General features: G+C 49.2%; 1 protein-coding gene across 2 annotated transcripts in view; it reads left to right on the forward strand.

Annotated features, from left to right (window-relative positions):
• The first annotated feature begins 14,267 nt into the window (after nt 1-14,267).
• TET3 (tet methylcytosine dioxygenase 3) overlaps nt 14,268-15,141 on the forward strand; it is a 109,462-nt gene continuing 108,588 nt past the window's right edge. For both annotated transcript variants that reach the window (XM_024765645.1, XM_024765646.1), the window contains exon 1: nt 14,268-14,365. The gene's annotated coding sequence lies outside the window, so the exon portion shown is untranslated. The remainder of the gene's footprint in view (nt 14,366-15,141) is intronic.

Genomic DNA, 15,141 nt, shown 5'->3' on the forward strand with positions numbered 1-15,141 from the left:
TTTTTTTTTTGCCACACCACTCAGCTTGCAGGATCTTAGTTCCCCAACCAGGGATTGAAACTGGGCCCTTGGCAGTGAAAGTGCAGAGTCCTAACCACTGGACCCCCAGAGAATTCCAGAGGAAGGAGTTTTTCTTTTTCTTTTTTTTGGCTCCCAGGTGTATCCTAAATATACCTTTGGCCCCCTGGGGCCCTGAGCAGGCCCTGCATCTTCAAGGTGGTGAGCCCCTTCAGATGCTGGGCAGTGGGGTGTATTTGGAAGTTCGAAGGTTCTGGAACGCCTTTACAAGTGCCTTCCTATCCCAGTTCCTGGACCAACCTGTCCATTGGTATCAGGTGGTTCTCCTAAAACACCTTTAATAATGTTAATATTCTCCTTTAAAAAGGTTGCTGTCTACACGCAGAGTGGTATCCTGGATTGGATCCTGGAATAGAAAAAAGATATTAGTGGAAAAACTAGTGAAATCCAACTCAAGTCTGGAGTTTGGGTAACAGTAATGTACCGATGTCAGCTTCTTAGTTTTAACAAATGTACCATATAATGTTAAGATGTTAGCACTAGGGAAAACTGGGTGAGGGATATATGGAAACTCTCCGTGCCATTTTTGAAACTTTTCTGTAAATCCAAAATTATTCCCAAATAAAAGCTCATTTTTCAAAAATGTCAGTGCCTCTTGCAAGATGATGACTAGGTTCCTTAACTGGGCTTTTGGGGTCCTCCAGCCTCATCTTCCCCTGCCCCTGTGAAAGAACCCTCTGTTCCAGCTCAACCGTCCTCTGAACCTGCTGTCTTCTGAACCAAGCAGTGCTCTCCTGGTCCCCACATTTACCCTAGCCTCACCCGCTGCTGGACTGATGACAGCCAAAGACTCCATCATGGTCCGAAACTGCAATGAGAAGCAACGTGATGAAGCCCCAGGGCCCGTCATCTGCAAGGCCCCAAAGGGTCCACCACAGTTGTGGTGAGAATGTGACCCCCCTGCAACTGTTGCTGTCACAGAAAGTTCTCAGAGACCTGACTCTGGTAGGGATAGCTGACTCCTAGAATCTAGGCCATGTGCCCTTGACATGCCAAGGAGCTGCAAGGGAGTCTGGGAAAAACAGTATCTGAGTTCATCTTCACTGTGGGAGGTGGGCTCTACTGCCAACACAGTGGTCCTTCACACAGTGGGAGATGTTCACTACAGATGGATTTTCTAGAGCCAAAGTTTCCACTAGTCACCATCGGGCTCAGGTGACACTTGGGAAGCTCCAGCTGGGTCTGGCCTGGAGGTTGCATGGTGCAGACCGTGCTCCTATATTTGATTCACTAGGTCAGAGTCAGGGGGACTTCACCTCCTGAGAGTACCTGGGTTAAAACCCTGAAAGTGAGAAGGGCCCAAATTCACATCTTTGTGAGCAGCGATGGAAAAGGCAACACTGCGGAAGTGACCACCTGCTCTGAGGCAAGAAAGCACTGGGCATCTGCGAGAAGATCCAGCGTTCAGTGTTCTCCTATCATTCCTGCAGCCACCGGGAGCATCTGATTCCTCCTCTCACTCATCCCCAATATCCAGGCAATCATCTGAGGCTAGTAACAGCCCTCCTAATATGTCTCATATCTGTTTCATCAGCAAGCACCCTCTTCAAGAAGCCTTTGCTGACTGCCTCGCCCCCATAGCTGGGTCAGGTGCCCGTCATTGTGTTCCTGTTGAGTGCCTTTGGCATATATCTTATTGTTGCACTTGCCACATAGCATTAAAATGATCTATTTCTTTGTCTCTTTGTTAGACTCAGAATGAGTCTTATTCCTCTTTGTCTCTCCAGTGTCTGGCACATACGAGTGAGGAGCTCGATAAATATTAAACAAGTGGAAAGAAGTAGGCTGAGCTTAAGAAGGGCCCCTTGAGGCTTTCCTGGTGGCGCAGTGGTTGAGAATCTGCCTGCCAATGCAGAGGACAGGGGTTCGAGCCCTGGTCTGGGAAGATCCCACATGCCGCGGAGCAACTAGGCCCGTGAGCCACAACTACTGAGCCTGCGCATCTGGAGCCTGTGCTCCGCAACAAGAGAGGCCACGATAGTGAGAGGCCCGCGCACCGTGATGAAGAGTGGCCCCCGCTTGCCACAACTAGAGAAAGCCCTCGCACAGAAACGAAGACCCAACACAGCCAAAAATAAATATAAATAAATAAATTTTTTTAAAAAAGAAAAAGAAGGGCCCCTTGGACTAAGCAACGAAATGTCCCCTACACCCTTACCCCTTATGCTCGCAGCTACATGCTACATACTTGCCAAGTCCCAGGCCAGCTCCCAGCTAGGCTCTGAGCAGCTTATCTACCTCTGGACTAGATTATGTGATTGTGTGACCCGTAGAGTAAATGGCAGAAATAGAAGATGGGCAGTGAGCCCTTGGATTCTGCTGGCAGCACCCCTGCTCCGGGTGAACCTGGAGCCACTGGGGACCATGAGTGCCCCTTGAGGAGGGAATTGCAGAAGAAAGCAGCAGCCCGGGGCTTGACTTGGTAAAACTGCATTAGCAGCCGTGGCTTGCCCTCCTCGGACTTCTTTTACGCAAGAAAGAAACTCAAAGTGACTGTCGTTGGGGATTTTATCATTATGTACAGCTGTGGCTCCGAGGGTATTGCAACATTCTCTCTTGCCTAATTTGGGGCCCTGCTACAGGGCAGTTGTGTCAGATGGCTTGCAAATGGGGACCCCAGGGAATGTTACCTGGTAGTAGGGACCACCTGAAGTTGACAGATGAGGAATGATAAAAGCATGTAGGGAGAAACGGTGTCACCTTGGGCAAGTCTTGATACCTTAGGTTTCTTGCATTGAAAACAAAGATAATCTTCAAGGTCCTTACAGTCTTATGTTCAAAATATTTGCCCTATGAATGAAGAAGTCACATGGAATGGATGGAAGGCTTGGGTTTGGTGTAAGACAAGCCTAGGTTCCAATCCTGGCTGCGCCACACTAGCCAGCAGTGCAGCTCGGGCACCCTTAACCTCTCTGAGCTTCTATTCTTACCTCTGAAAGTGAAATAAACTCTGCACCTACTTTGCAAGGGTGTTCCAAGGATTAGAAACACTGGAGATAAACTTCTGGGCACAGAAGTAGCTGCTCAAAAATTGGAGCCAGCACGTCTGTGTGGGTGGAGCGGTGGTAAGAGTGGGAAAGTCCTTCACAGTCTGTCTCTGAGCTGAGCCTTGAAGGACGAGGTGAGGGGTGTGATGGCGGCAGAACGGCAAGGACGTGCAGGCAGCTGGGCAGCACGGGCCAAGGAAGGAAGAGACATGATGCGATGGTTATGAATGGATACAATGTGGTCCCAAATGGAGAGAGACAACATGACCCTAAGTGTGACGCAGGACACATGGTAACAGGTGCTACTTCCGCCTACGGGAGCTTCATGGGTCACATGGCATTCGAGCTGGGCATTAAATGATAGCAGGATTTCCAGAGCTTTGGGGTAAACACCAAGAGCAAAGGCAGGGAGCTAAGAAAAAGTCCTGTGTGCCTAAGGCAGGGGAGGCCGTGACGCTAGAGGAGGGCGGCAGTGGACGAAGAAGGCTCGAAGGTTTGCAGTTGAGCGCTCGGAGCGGCCGAGACACGCCGGGCCGGCGCCGACCCAGCGCTCATAACGACTCGCTGACTCTACCTGCTTCTCCGCGGCGCCTCCACGCGGGTTGCGTCCGCGAGGCCAGAGCCAGAAGGCCGGGGTCTGGAAGGAGCCTCTGAAGTCCCCGGGGCTCCCTGGCAAAGGGGCTGGCGCGGGACTTGTGCTCAGAAGGCTAAGGGCTGGGAGAGCAGGCGGGCATTCGCTGTAACTTCCTTCCCGCCTGGCTGCTGGCTGCGTGCCCTGAACTTGACCTCAGATGACCTCTGTGTTCCCTTCTTGGAAACGGTTCCATTGCCAGGAGCAGTTGAGCTCTTGTCTTTGGCTTTCTTTTTCCTTCAGAGCAGGGATCTCGTCTCAGCTGAGACTGGTTCCTGCTGCCCCCCGAGTCTCCGCTCCTTCAGCAGCACCTTGCTTTCCCTCCACGGCCGCCAGCGGGATGCCTTCTGTTAACAACCTGCTCTCCTTGCTTCCTGTCCGCCTTCATTGTTCTTAGGACTGATGGCTTTAAGAGTGTGAGATCACTGTATGGATAAAGAACAAGGGGAGAGGTGTGAAACCCCGCCGCCCGCCCACCCCCGGCCCCGGCGCCTCAGACACACAGCTAGTTAACAGCTGAGCAGAATCAACCCAGGAGTTTTGACTCACATGTGGTGGATGCTCTCAGTCCTGGCTAGGAGCTGCTTAACTGTGTACTCCTCAAATTCATTAGTGCCTGGAGCTGTGGACCTTGGCTCATTTGCAAGTCTTAACTTGGATTAATGTCAGTGTCTTGAAATTCTTGTGTGAAAAAGTGAATTATGTTTTGGGTATTGTCCTTGTTGACAATACCGTGTTTGCATGTTTTGTGGATTGGGTTGGCATGAAAAATAATTCCAGAAATGCCTGGATTTGTCCAGTGTTGCTGACTGGTGTTGTCTTAGGAGACTCAATCCAGTATTAGCCCCAATAAGGGGAAGGAACTGCACCATTTTCTCCGTAGTCAAATGCGCAAGGTGTACCCACAGCATACTTACCAAAAGAAAGAGACAGATTTCTGGTCAACATACAAGCCAGAAATGATTACTCCCAAACAGGCTACTTTGTTCAAAAACTTTTCCAGACTTACCTTTTGAGCCAGTATCTGGGTCCCAGTAGAGAACCAGGTTCTGTTCACCATTCAAGGCCCCAGGTGCCGTGCAGGGTGCTGGGAATACACTGGGTAGCAAGACAGACACACGTGTACCTTACAAAGGACCTCTTCGCTTAAAAAATAAAACGTCTAACCTAGGCTTGAATACCATCTAACTTGTCAGGTTTGGTTCTGAAAGATATTTCTGGCTGCTTTCTAAAATTAAGCTTCTCTTCAAAGGATGGAGAAAGAATTCACCGATCGAAAATACTCAGAAAATAATGTAGCTTAGAAAAAGGCAATCTCAAAAGAGGAATTACTAAGACATTTTAAGCAATGGCCACATAATCTCCCAAGGAGATGATTTAGATAAGAACATTTATTTAGAAGTAGACACTCTGGGGACTTCCCTGGTGGTCCAGTGGTTAAGACTCCACACTCTCAATGCAGGGGGCCTGAGTTCGATCCCTGGTCAGGGAACTAGATCCCATGTGCCACAACTAAGACCCAGCGCAGCCAAATAAATAAATATTTTTGTTGTTGTTTTTATTTTTTTTTAAAAAAGAAGAAGTAGACATTCTGGGGTGTTTGTGTAGCATGCAAAGGCACATTTTCATGAGAACAAAGTTTTGGCTTCCAGAGGCCAGACACCTTTCAAAGCAAGATGACCGAGTGGTCTGAACCAACTCAGATCTATTGGCTGCTGTCCACTGCCCATGAGCCCTCAGGCTAGGACTGCCCCAGGCATCTACATTTGACAGCACCTGCCTACAGGATCTCCGAATCAAATCAAATTACAAGACTGACACAGCTTAGAAACAAACCTGTTTATTTGCATGGGTTCCCAAGTTGCCAAGGATATTTCATTGATCAAAGACAGTTGCTATCATCTAAGTTTCCAGGTTCTCAAAAACAGCACATTCAAGGCTTCCCTGGTGGCGCAGTGGTTGAGAGTCCGCCTGCCGATGCAGGGGACACAGGTTCGTGCCCCGGTCCGGGAAGGTCCCGCCTGCCGATGCAGGGGACACAGGTTCGTGCCCCGGTCCGGGAAGATCCCACCTGCTGCAGAGCGGCTGGGCCCGTGAGCCATGGCCGCTGAGCCTGCGCGTCCGGAGCCTGTGCTCCGCAACCGGAGAGGCCACAACAGTGAGAGGCCTGCGTACCGCAAAAAACCCCAGCACGTTCTATATGCTTTCTATTTCACACAGCGCTTTCTCATTCATCCTCTCCTTGAAGCCACACCCCAAATCTTGCATTACATATTGCCATTTTACAGATAGACTGAAGTGCAGTTAAATGACTCACCTAAAGCACACAGCTAGAGAGGCCACTTGGGGCTTGAAATCAGGTCCTGCATTTCCTCCTCTGCCAGACCACAATGGCCTAGGCTCCTGGGGAAACTTGTGATGGCTCGTGCAAACACATCCCAGCCTAGCTGCACATTATACCCCCACCCAAGAGTGACTAGATATTGCCAAGGGCATAATGCCCTGGCCCCTGCTCAGCGTGAATCTCCGAGGGTGGGGCCCAGGAATGGCTTCTTTAAGTTCTTTAGGGTGGCTCCAGTGTGCAAAGTCAAAACCATTCTGTTAATCATTATTACTTGCTTCCTGCTCTCTCGAGGACCCGCTTTAAGGCATAAATGTTCCACTTGCCTGTTTTCAAAAATACTTTTCTATTTCTCAATTATAAGAATTATATCCATTTATTGTAGAAATTTTAGAAGAAAGGTATAAAGAACAAAAATCATCCACAGACCCATTATTAGTATCTTTATGTATTCCCTTCCAATCTTTGTGCATACTGACTTACAAATTCTTGATAATACAATATATACTGATTCTTTTCTTTTGAATTCATATGGTAAATATTTTCCAATATTACCGAATATTTTTCAAAAGCACTATTTTAAGAACAGAAACTTTTTTTTTTTTTTTTTTGCGGTACGCGGGCCTCTCACTGTTCCGGCCTCTCCCGTTGCGGAGCACAGGCTCCGGATGTGCAGGCTCAGCGTCCATGGCTCACGGGCCCAGCCGCTCCGCGGCATGCGGGATCCTCCCGGACCGAGGCACGAACCCGTGTCCCCTGCATCAGCAGGCGGACTCCCAACCACTGTGCCACCAGGGAAGCCCTTACATAACACTTTTCATTTGCTTTGTAAATATTTTCCCTGAATTTATAATTTAATTTGGGTTGTTGACATGCAGAAGGATTTAATGATTTTATGCTTAGAAATACTTTTTGATTGCTTGATTAGGTAAATAGTTACCATTTTTCTTCTACAGGTCTCAATGAATAAATGCCTGCTTAAGTAAGAAAACTTTTTCTGGTTAAGCAGGATTTTAATGGTCTGAACTAAGAAACAGTCCATCTCCTATAGGAACCAGACTTGGAATTATCAAAACTATGATACTTTTATTGTATACGTTCCTTGAACTACCCCACTCGATACATGTAAAAAAACATGTTGGTAGTTCCCACCTTTGTAGGGAAAAATGTTTAAAAAGCAAACTAGATGACATAGTCTCTCACAAAAGACTGCCCACCCTCAAACTAACAAAAGCACATTTCCACTCTGTATTCAAAAACAGGGTGGGTCTTAGGATGGTACTACTGGGCCTCAGGTAGAAACTTCCTCTCAGGTCAACCCCTGCACCCACTCCGCCCACCGCCCTGGTCCCATGCCTTGGGTACAAACTCTAATCCTGAGTAGGGTTGCTCTGGCGTGTAATATATGGGACATATGGATACTCAAATATTATTTGTCGTTTCTCTGACTTTTGAATTTAACTGGATGCTCTGTATTTTTATTTGCTAAATCTGGCAACCTTAATCCTGAGGTTTTCTTTCAGTGTTGATGTTGGAACCCACGTCCCAGGAGTGCCCACAGACAACAGTAGATAGACCTGGCACCTCTGGCATACCACATGAAGGAATTTACCTGCCTTCCTCCAAAGAGGGCTCTCGCAGCCAAGAGGCCCCAGAGATATTTTCAAAAAACCCTACTCACTGACTTTTCTACAGAGATCAGCATGTGCTTGTAAACCTGAGCTCTTCTCCAGGTCTCTCAGCGTGTGTGTGTGTGCGGGGGGTGCTTCTAGACTTCCTGTGCTTCATTGTTCTTCTTCCTTCTTTTTCCAGCAGCTGTGAGGCTCCTCTTCGGCCTGTGGACCTGGGCAGGCCCTGTCGAGTGCTCACCACTGCTTCACTCAGGTGCCCTTAGCCCACACACATCCCTGTTTTTTGTTTTGTTTTGTTTTTTTTATAAATTTATTTATTTATTTTTGGCTGCGTTGGGTCTTCGTTGCTATGCGCAGGCTTTCTCTAGTTGCGGCGAGTGGGGGCTACTCTTCATTGCGGTGCGTGGGTTTCTCGTTGCAGTGGCTTCTTTTGTTGCAGAGCATGGGCTCTAGGCGCGTGGGCTTCAGTAGCTGTGGTTCACAGGCCCTAGTGCGCAGGCTCAGTAGTTGTGGCACACAGGATTAGTTGCTCCGCGGCATGTGGGATCTTCCTGGACCAGGGCTCGAACCTGTGTCCCCTGCATTGGCAGGCGGGTTCTTAACCACTGTGCCACCAGGGAAATCCCTATATCCCCGTTTGAAAGGCCAATCTTTTTGTTCACTGTGGCCTCTTTCTGCCTGAACACCCATTTTCTGTCTTACAGGCTTTTGATTCACTATAAATAATTAGATTGTTTCCCGAAGCCTCAATGTTCAAATTCAAGTTTTACTGTGGTTTGAGATGGCTGAATATCAGGTGGATGTGGGTAACGGCCTAGTCATGCCACCATTAGGACCATCCTAGAAATTGGCGAGTAGACTGAGACATAACCTGATAATCCCCTCCCTGGTTTAGCAGATAAATAGTACAATGTTGGGAACACAGAATACCTCTCCAGGAACGAGGCTAGAGTGACCTTGAATGACTGGATCCATTAGTGCAGGTATTTCCAAGAACCTCTCTCCCAGGTCCATGGGGGACACCTGTGTCCTTTTTATCTCTAGCCTTCCTATCCCTAGCCCCTGTAGACTTCTAAAGCAGAGCTTCTCAATCTTTAGGGCACCTATGTATCACAATGGCTGAGTGGGAAGAAAGGGGTCTCTGGTAGGGGTTCTGAAGATTTGTGCCCCTGCACTGCACTGTTCCTGCAAATGGGACTTGACCCTCACCCATAAAAGGATACGGGGAAGGGGAGCCTCAAGGATGATAGGGGTTGATATCAAGTTCAGGTGTCAGGTGGGACAAGTAGGCCCCTGCTCAGCAGGAGATGGGATGGAAACAACATACGGAAACAGGTTATTGAGACAAACTGGTTGAAGTTGAACCAATCTTTTAGGGAGGCTCAGCTCTTTCCATGAAGCCTTTGCACTCCTCTAACTGGATTCTCAGGATTTGTAGTTCAGGAATTTCACAATTTTTATTTTCACGTATTTTCTGTGGCTTCCTCCCCCTAACTCCCCACTTTTTTTCTTTCTTTTTTTTTTTAAAAGTTCCTTTTAAAAATGATGACCTCGTTTGAGGATTTGATGTTGAAATTTAACCAAGAGGTAGATCTAGGATCTGAGTGCAGCCACTTTCCCCCCCTGAACCCCAGGCCCTTCTATGCGCTGCTTCCTGGGTCTCTCTGTGGGCCGGTCCCACAGGCGCCTCAAATGGAACATGTCCTTGCCGACCTCGTTTAGCAAACTGCTCCTCCTCTAGGCCCCTGGTGCTACCATCCACCCTGCTGCTCTTCCAGAAATCTCCTCCCCACCCCTCATCCAGTCAGCCCCTTCCTGTTATTTGATTCCCTAAATCTCTCCAATATGTACTTTTCTTTATCCCCACCACCACTGCCCTAAAGGAGGCCATCATTTTTTTCCCACCTGGGTTCCTGCAACAGCCTTCCAACTGGTTTCTCTGCCTCTGTTCCAAGACTCCAGACTGAAGCTGGCACTGGACAAGATATGGTCCCCATCCACTACACAGTGGATGGGACAGACTGACTCATTCTTATGATATGATTGGTGGGCCCAGTCTCGAGAGATCATCAAAGGCTTCCCGGGGTGTCACCTGGGTTTAGCCAGGAAGGATGAGTGGGAGTGAATGGCAAGAAGGCAGGAAATGCTTCTGCCACAGCTATGCTGTTTTAGTAGTTTCTTTACTAGGCAGGCCCCTAGTGACATATATAACGAGTCCCTTCCTTTTCTGGATTCTTTTTTAATTTACACATTAATTTCTACTGAGTTTGCTCCACTGTCACTCTCCTCTCCCACCATGCTTCCCTCAACTCAGGTTTCTTCCTACTAATCTAAATCTCTGAACATGCATAGTGGGAGGAATGACACCCATTAGAGTGGAAATCTCAAATATATGTCCCCAGGAGGGAGAAATGCTCTTGAAATGGGCAGAATTGATTGCATTAACACATGCCTCAAATACACACACACACACACACACACACACATCCGCCTCACACATATGCACACATACTATTCCCTGTGTATTAATTATTAGTGCTGTTAACCAAATATTTTTGCTTCTCCTTCCAGGCACATGGGAGCATTGCACCTATGGCATTCCCCTGCTCCCTTATGACTTGCTTTGGCCAATGAAGTCAGAACAAAAGTGATGTGTGTTACTTCCAGGTAAATGCTTTAAGAGTTAGTGCTCTATTGGCCCCACCCTCATTTCCTGCCTTCAGGGTTGAGGAGGCAACATGTCTAGTTGCAGCAGCCTGAGTCCTTAAGTGGCTATGGAAAACAGAGCTCCTGTTGGTCCCCAGGAGACATATTTCATGATGGAGAAATAAAGTTTTGTCAAACCACTGAGACCTGGGGATTGCTTCTTACTCTAGCACAACTTAACTGATCCTGACTGATACACCCAGTCAAATCAAGGTTTGGGGGCACCAAGGCCTTTATTCCTGTTGGGTATTTAGCATCTTGAGTCTCCGAGTCAATCAAAGCTCCCATCCTCCTGCCCGGCCCCCTTAGGTTGGAAGATTTCCAGGTTATTCAATCTCTTTCCCATTATGAAGGGGACACTTGCATGCTCCTTGTAAGTTATGTACCTATTTTATTGAACCTAAATTCAAACTGAAGTCACAGAAATAGCTATGAAACATGAAAGCATTTGTTGAGTTATCCAAAAGCATAATCTAGATACCCTACACGTGTCGCACTAACCAGGGTATGTCCAAAAGCAATGCACTAACGAATCTCCCTTTCACCAAAAGCAAAATGCCAGTTTCTTCCCCCAGAACAGCCCTGGCACTGGTAGGCTAATTTCAGAGGTCCTGGACTGAAGGCCTGATTCTGACACTTAGTAGTGAATGACCTTGGAAAAATTACTCCTCTGAGTCCCAGTTCCCTTATCTGTAAAACGGTTATAATAACAATAATAATTATGTCATAGAAAGAAATGGAAAGTAACATTTGCACATTTGGTGTACGAGCCACTCTGCGGACAGAACTGGAAAGGGTGTGGAAGTGCTTTGCAAAGGGAAAGCTCTATGCAGATGTAAGGTGATGATATTTTTAACCAACGCATGACCAAAGAAGAACACAACAAAAATCAAATGAACGTCCCAATGCCTTCAGTCTTTAAAACGAAGCTCAGGTGTGGACATTGGAGTATATTTACATTTCTGCAAAAGGTCCCGTAATACAAAGCTCATTCTTCAACTAGGACAAATTGCTTATTAGCTAAAGGGAAGGAGTGAAGCCAAGTGCCTCAGAGGAGGTCAGTCACGTTCAATCATTTGCAGGTTGGGCAAACACCCAGCAGTGGCGGCCCCACGCAGTGGCTTCCTGAAGAACCACACGCGCGCACATCCAGTTACACTTCTTGTGTCCTTTGCCCAGTACGGAATTAACTTCAGTTCATCAATGGAAGCCCTACTTATTCCCCAGCCCCACCTCCGTCCCCATCCAGCGAAACGCCCCCTGCCAATTCTGTAGCGCCTGCAGTCCCTCGGGCTCTTCCTTCTCGAGACGGGATTTCCCTTTCTAGTCCTTGGGGCAGCAGCGCAGCCAGGTCCTAACCTCACCGGAGCAACTGCCTAAAAGGTTCTGCCCTCGGCCGCTGGGGGTGGGGCCCGCCAAGCCGATTTATAAAAGAAGCCTCCCGGGGTCTGCCTCCTCTAAGCGCCTCCGGCTTGATCTTGGCCGGCGCCTAGGTGCTGAACTTGCTTCTCGCCCGCTTCTCAAACTCGAGGGTGCAACGCCTGAAGGGCTTGTTAAAACAGAACGCTGGGCCCCACCCCCAGAGTTTCTGCTTGAGTAGGTTTAGGGTGGGGTCCGAGAGCTTGCATTTCTAACAAGTTCCCCAGGTGTTGGTGACGCTGCGGACCTGGGACCACACTTAGTGAACCACTCACTCACTGCCTCTGGTTTCAGGCTGCTTTCAGATAGAGAGGCTCGCTCGCCACCTCCACGCCGGTCCCAGCTGTTCTCCTGCCCTGAGCGCTGGTCCAGTAGGAATAACCCGGCAGCTCAGGAGGCTGCAGACCTAGGAAGGCAGGGCCTGAGGAGTTTGGAGTTCATTTTGAGGGCCCCTGAAGGGTTCGTGCAGGTAGGAAAGCAAGCAGGAATAAACCCTGGAAGCCTGTGGGTGCTTGGTGTTAACCGGGATATTTCATTTATCAGGCTCTACTGACCTCGTTTCTGCATTGAACACGTATTGATTGGGTGCTTAGCTTTAGAGTTACAAAGGTGAAAAGACAGGGTCCCAGCCCTCCATAGGGCTCATAGTAACTGGGAGGGAAATGTGCAAATGATTACGATACTGATAAGATTTTCCTAGGGAGGCAGCGTCAAACTTCTGGGGAGGGAGAGTGTGTGGGACTCTGGAATCTGTCTGAAGAGCTGGAAGAGGTTTCATGGAAGAACTGGCATTTAAGCTGAGACTTGCAGGATAAATGGGAACTTGGCGGGTAGAAGGAGTAACTGGGAAGGGGTTGAAGTGGGAAGGGATTTCCTTGGGCAGAAGGAATGAATGACAAGACTGCTGAAATACAAGGCTCCAGAGGGAGACTGACAGCACATCTCAGACCTGGGACTGGTTTTCCCTCCTACCTCTCTGGCAGCTCCTTCTGTCTCCTTTGCTGGCCCCTTGTCAGCTGCTGTTCCTCATGAGCTGGTGTTCGCCAGGGCTCTGGCCTGGCTGCCTTTTCTTCTCACTCTCCATGTCCACTCCTAGTGAGGTCCTCCACACCTGAGGCCTCACGAGCTGCTCCCTGTTGGGGCCCACAGCCCAAGCCTCACCTCCTCAGCTCCACACTCAGTTCCACGCAGATGTCCCCAGGCATCTTTCCTCCTGTACTCTGCCTTGGTGAATGGCACCAGCATCCATCTTGTTACCTAAGCCAGAGGATTTTGTAAAATGACCCTTTCATAGATAGCTGGTGAAGAGTAAACTGGCACAGTAAATTGCTGGTGCCATTCACCAAGACAGAAAACAGGAGGAAAGATGCCAGGCTCAAATTCTGAGTCTACAGTTCACTAGCTGAGTAACCTTGGGCAAATTACTTAATCTATTTCCTTATCTGTAAAGTGGGCTTAAAGATAGTATGTACCTCACAGGGTTTTTAATGTGGATTAAACAATAATTGTTACTTATTAAGCACTTTTTAAGTACTTTACTTGGATTCCTTTGGAGATGATGAGTACCTTGTCCAAGGTCACTCTGCTACCAGGTGGCAGAGCCAGGCCTGGAACCCACAGTTCCCTGACTCCTAAGCCACCCTCTTCATTGTCACACTATCTGGAGATTGTCTATCAAATAGGGAAATACTTGCAATATAATGTTAAGTAAAAAGTGGACAGCAAGCTGCATAACCAGTGTGAGTACAGCCATGTTATTATTTAAAAAAAGGAAATAATCCACAATAGAAAAGGCTAGAAGGAAATATAGCAAAAGGTTAAATGTTGTATTGGGGTTATTTTTGTCTTCTAATTTTCTATTGCCTGTTTTCTTTAATATACGTAATTTTTACTAAAACACTTAAAACGTTAAACATTCATTACATAAAAAACAAAAGTCCACAAACTGTTCTCATGTTTGACTGAAAATTGCACTCTATTGGTATCTCTTCTCAGTTCTAGTCTTACTTCCCTGAACAGAAATTCTTTCCTACTCTCAAAGGCCAGAGTAGGAAGTAGGTATTGCAGCCATGTTCACCGCCCTCCCACAGCTGACAACCTGGCCACTGGAGCAGGCTGTCAAAATCAGGCCTGTGGGGAGGGAAGTTCCAGACGGAACCCGGGCTTCTCCTACTGCCTAGGGCTTTCTGGACAGCGCTACTTGAGATCAATTACTTTTTTTTTCTTCTTCTTTTAAATAACCGGCCGAATGCTCTTTTTCCAGTTTTGGCTGAGTTGTTAGCTTCATCCCGGTGGCGACGCCTGCCAGATACCTGGTTCCTTGAGCACCGCCCAAACTGGTCAGGCCAGTCCGCCCGTGGTTGTTTCTGCCAGGACTTGCCCGTGTTTGGGTGTGTGTGGGGTGTGTGTGTGTGTGTGTGTGTGTGTGTGTGTGTGTGTGTTAAGAGACCCACCCTTCTCCCCAGCAACCCAGGTAGGTGGAAGGAAGCTTCGGGGACCAGCCTGGCAGTCAGGCCCGATGGGTGGAGCTGAATTAATCTAACCTGGAATTTCAACTTGGCCTGAACAACAGGTGAGGGGAAAAAAAGCAGCAGAGAGAACCGGCAGTTTGGCAACTGGAAAATACTCTTACGCCTTGCCCCTTGGCTGGAAAATAGCCCGGGGTGACTTTTCAAAGTGTCTGCGCTGGGTTATAGGGCTCGGTTGCGCCACGGCCCCCTCGGTGGCTGTCCGAGCCCCTCCTGAACGCTGTCCTCCTCGGTTACCCTCCGCGACGCGCCCGTTTCCCCTCCTCTGGGAGGCAGGGCGGGGGTATCGGATTAGTCTTTGTTTTCGAAGCGAAAGAGCCGAGAGCGGCGCGGGGGAGGCTCGCGATGGTAGGGGCCCGGGGTCCGCCTGGGTAGGGCGCTCGGCCGTCACCCCCGCGAGGGTGCCTCCCGGCTGGCCCTCGGCCCCTGCTCGCGGGTATCCCCTCCTAGCCGGCCAGGCTGACTCGGTACGCAAACGCGCGATGTACCCCATTGTCCTGCCTCGGAATGAGCGAGCGAGCGGCTGCCAGGAGAGGGGGGTCAGTCGGGCCCGGAGCTCAGGACTCCCGGGGGCGCCGGGGCCGTCCCAGGCCGCTCGGCCCGCAGGGAGTGGCAGGAAGTGGGGACACCGAGGCCAGCTCTGCCGAGGGCCTAGACTGGGAGGTCCGCGTGCCCCACCCCGCGCCGCCCGCCGCGCCCGCCCGGGCTGCAGAAGCGCCGGAGGGTGGTGGCGGCCAACCGGAGGAGGGCGGCCGGGTCCCGGGAGGACCGACCGCTGGGGAGGGGAAGTACTGCAGGTGCAAAGGCGCGGCGTCCGGGC

This window comes from Neophocaena asiaeorientalis, unplaced genomic scaffold (assembly GCF_003031525.2).
Source record: "Neophocaena asiaeorientalis asiaeorientalis breed wild unplaced genomic scaffold, Neophocaena_asiaeorientalis_V1.1 scaffold1090, whole genome shotgun sequence".
NCBI classification, from domain to species: Eukaryota; Metazoa; Chordata; class Mammalia; order Artiodactyla; family Phocoenidae; genus Neophocaena; species Neophocaena asiaeorientalis.